Raw genomic sequence first — 4,477 nt, 5'->3', positions numbered from 1 at the left:
GGGACTAAAGGTCTACTCTTTAGTCCCGGTTTGAGGCATGAACCGGGACTAATGGGCATCGCACCCTTTAGTCCCGGTTTGAGGCACGAACCGGGACTAAAGGGCACAGGTGAACCGGGACTAATGCCTTAGCCGCACGAACCGGGATAAATGCTCACATTAGTCCCGGTTCTGGATTGAACCGGGACTAATGGGCTAAACTGGCCTGGACGAAAGCCCTGTTTTCTACTAGTGCTAGTGGTTTGCATGTGAATTTATTGGCAGGGTGGACCTACATTGGAGGTGCAGGACAGGATTCAATGATTGGATTCTCAATTTCGGTTGTATTGATTTCACCTCTTCCATCACTGCGAACATGGTGTGGTATATGTTTACTAGTTGCTTGATATTTGTGCAGTCAGAGATGTCTGCCCATTGCTATTTGGCAAACAAACAAAGTTTCCGCAATTTTGGTTGAACTGCACAAGATAATAGTATAGTCACTGCATGCAGTGCCATTTGAAAATAGACACAAAGATTGGATAGACACTTCATGGAATGCTGAAAAGTAGTATTGTACTATTTACTGGCCAACACTAGGTGCTTCATTGCTTTAGTCTGATCATACAATGGGCATCATTTTCCCTAAGTTAAAGTTTGTATTCCGAAAATAGTCTCGCGGTGTGATCGAGAGAAGACCAAATCATATTGTAGTGGATGTTCCTCCATCATGTGTGGTTCATTCTCATGGTTCCCGCTGTTGGTGAAACCACTTACGTTTGCAAGAGGAATTGTAGACTTCACAAACAAATTTGTCTTTCAGTCTGTACTGAATGTTGGCCAAGAGAAGCATCCATGTTAGTAGGAAGAACAGTTGTTTTTTCTAGATCTTTGCATTTGGAGCTACATATTTGTATATGATCTGTGAATCATTGAGATGCATTAACATCTTGATCTTATGTATGTGAATTGTACTAGTTAGTTTTAGTTGCGACGCAAGATCCGAAGTGGCTGATCTTTGCTTTTGGAGCTACATATTTGTATATGATCTGTGAATCATTGAGATGCATTAACAATTACTTATTTCTGTCCGCTCAGTGTTTACAAGTTACTGATCAATCACTAGCTAGCCTACAAATGCGCTCCTGGCAGTTTTATTTGCGACGCAAGATGCGAAGTGGCTCTTTTTAGAATAAAAATGCCTACCTCTGAAGAAACTGACAAGCTACACTATCGATCCTACACGGATAAAAATGCCTACCTCTGAAGAAACTGACAAGCTACACTATCGACCCTACACGGATAAATAGCGGATCACGCACGTATTACCTCCTTTCCGGTTTGTAGGGCTCAATTCTAGAAACGACCTACTCGATCCTACACGAATAAATAGCGGATCACGCACGTACTAGTACCTCCTTTCCTTTTTTGCAAGGTAATACGTTTCTCATTCATAAAATAAAGATTCGGTTACAAGACACGTAATCACCGACATTACAGTACTGAAAGGATAGGATAATCCTACACAAAAAACCGATATTACTAGTACCTCCTTTCCGGTTTGCAGGGCTTAATTTAAACCTCTCACCAACCAAGGTACTCCCTCCGTCCGTGTTTATTAGTCCCGTGAGCAAAGCAGCAAGACCAAGGCATGGCAATAATTAACGGCATGCAGAAGTTTAAGCCTAATTAATTCCAGCGATTTAAGTGGCTGCATGCGTGCCCTCGGCTGCGACTCGTTGCATGCTGCTTCGCGTACTGCTTGTGAGTGATTCTGAGTGCCTGCATGTAGCTGGCCGTAATTAAGGCAGCTAACTGATGCGAAAAAGATACACTTTAATTGTTGCGGGCTTTTTAAATCTGTGGAATCATTATTAACAAGGAGGGAGATGATTCGAGTGCACTCGTTTGACCGCCATGCCGGCGTGCGACCCAGACGGGATGGGATGGCACAGTCATAATTTCAGTTTCCCTAGTTTTCTATGGCAAGCTAGCATGCTAAGCCATTATGCATTGAATTCTGATGACCGTCGCGCTACCTCCCCCCTATAAGTACTGTTTCCTGGTCTTCTTCGGTGCCACCGTTACCCAACTCGACATATCCTCATAAGCCCCCACCGGCCCGACGTCGCTCGCCACGTCTGCCATGCCCCCGCCCGTCCGCGGTAGGGACGCCGGAGGCGGTCACCGCCGGAACTAGTGTTCAGTTTTTCACCGGAAGGCAGATGGAGGGAGGAGGCATTCTATCTGTCTTTAGATGGCAATGCGCAGATCGAGGAGTTGTTGGAGCGCGACTGCATGTCGGAGGAGCAGGCATTGTTGGAGTGTGACCGCCTGGCGGAGGAGCAGCGTATCACCGATTTGCGCCGCCAGCGGGACATGGAGCAGCAGCGCACCGACGCTCTGAGTCGCGAGCAGAGCTCCCGCAACTGCACCGACTACATGGAGGCCGGCGCCCGGCAAATAGCCGTGGAGGCTGTCGGGCACGCACGCGTTCACGATGCTGATTTTTACTACCAGCTCGTCAAGTGGCTTTCCCGCTTGGAAGCCGAAGCTTCGGTGGACCACGCCGGCATGGAAAGGGCCAACGCGCGCGAGCAACGCGCCCTATCGCACCTCTGGCAAGTCTGAGGTCAGGCACAGGACGCCGGTGCCGGCATTTAGCGTGTACCACAGATGGCGGCCGACATCGTCTAGTTAGCTAAGAGTAAGTTATTACTTGTACACTACTAGAGTATTAGTGGGAGTAGATAGTTAACTTGGCTATGATGGTTGTCAACGTGGAAGTTCAGTACTCTATATGTGGATCAGACCTGTTACTTTGCTCTGAATGTTGAACTTTCCGTTTGAACGTATGGAATGGGCTGTTATTTTTTTAAATGGGTTGTATTTGTCCTCCACGGGTTTAGAGGCTGACTTGTGGGCCTAGCAAGTTGACGCGTACACAATCAGGAGATGATTGTACGTGGAGAGGACGACAGCAGGGACCCGCCAAGGTCATGGCAGTTCGCAAGCAAGTGCCTCCTTATTTCAAGCCAATAAAAAAAGGCTCCTCCTAGTGGATTTTTGACATCTGGATCCCATGCCATTGTCAACGTAGTCAATAAACGAGAGAATTGCACAACGAGCGGCTGACACCAGGGACCCAGCAGGTCGCCCAGTTATTTTTGTTTTGGGTTAATTTGATAAATGCCACTCCAAATCTGGTGTATCCGAGAAATGCCACTGCAATTTCCAAACTTTGAAAAATGCCATTTCATGCCATTTCTAGTGGCATTTTTCGAAGTCTGGAGTGGCGTTTTTCAAAGTTTGCAAAAATTGCAGTGGCATTTTTCAAATTTTGGAAATTGCAGTGGCATTTTTATGAATCGCCATAATTGGAGTGGCATTTATCTAATTTTTTTTGAGACGGAAGCAGGGTGTCAACTGGGCTGTGCGGGACACTCTGGTCTGTCTAGACAGCCTTTTCTTTTATGTTTACCACACACCAGCCCAGTAGTTTTTTTCTTTCTGAAAATGGCTAGCCCAGTTTTTTTGTGATTTGTCAAGTAAGTCACTTTATCAGGCCTGTTGGGCTGCAAATCTTTCAAGACGAGGAGAGCTTCATTCGGCTGGCCGAGAAAATGGCCTATCAGTAACGAGAAATGGGCTGTACATTTTTAAAACACATCAAACCGGCAATTAGTTTCAAATATCTTTTTTTCATTTCGAGATTTTAAATTGCATTGATATTTATGCGTGGAAAATTTATTGGATTTTATATTGATATACATTTATTTTTAAAATCAGTCTGAATGTGACTTGAAATTTCGGGATTAAAAACAGTTCAGACCGCACCGACATATGCAAAATTTCGTATATTTTTTTAACCGTGGCCACAACGTGGGCTGTAATGCTAACAAAAAGAATATGGGCTCCAAAAAACCCCGTAAGAATTAGCAAATGCGCTGTAAATTATTTGAAAAATGGCAGATGGGTTGTATGCTGTTTTCCACAGATTTGAGGCTTTCCACAGATGGCTTGTATATTGTTGGATGTCCATCCAACGGCCGTCGTGCTTCTTCAATCTCTGCTCTTCCTGCTCCAGCCGCTCAAACAAGTGCCGGCGGGACTGCCTGCTCCCTCCTTGTGACGCCCGGATAATTAGGCTACAGTAATCCCGCGTTAACGATGCCACGTTACCTCGGTTACTGTTGCTAACCTCGTGTTAGTTCGAAACCGATTCAATTCAAATTCAAAATCAATCTAACAATAAAAGTTTTCAAAAATTAAAACAAAAATGTTCGGTGGTTGCCGAATATTACAAAGGTAATTGTAGAGAAGTAAACACATTTTTAGAAAATGCCTAGTAATTTAAAGTGATTTAAAACAGGAAAGAAAATAAATAAAAGAAGAAAAGGAAAAGGACCCCCCCCCGGGCCAGCCGACCCAACAGGCCGGCCCATTCGGCCACCGGCCCAACTGGGCAAAGGCCCAGCCGGCCACTCCCCCTCCATAT

The sequence above is a fragment of the Triticum aestivum genome, chromosome 6B (genome assembly GCF_018294505.1).
Source record: "Triticum aestivum cultivar Chinese Spring chromosome 6B, IWGSC CS RefSeq v2.1, whole genome shotgun sequence".
Taxonomy (NCBI): Eukaryota; Viridiplantae; Streptophyta; class Magnoliopsida; order Poales; family Poaceae; genus Triticum; species Triticum aestivum.
Note: the sequence above shows the minus strand (reverse complement) of the source record.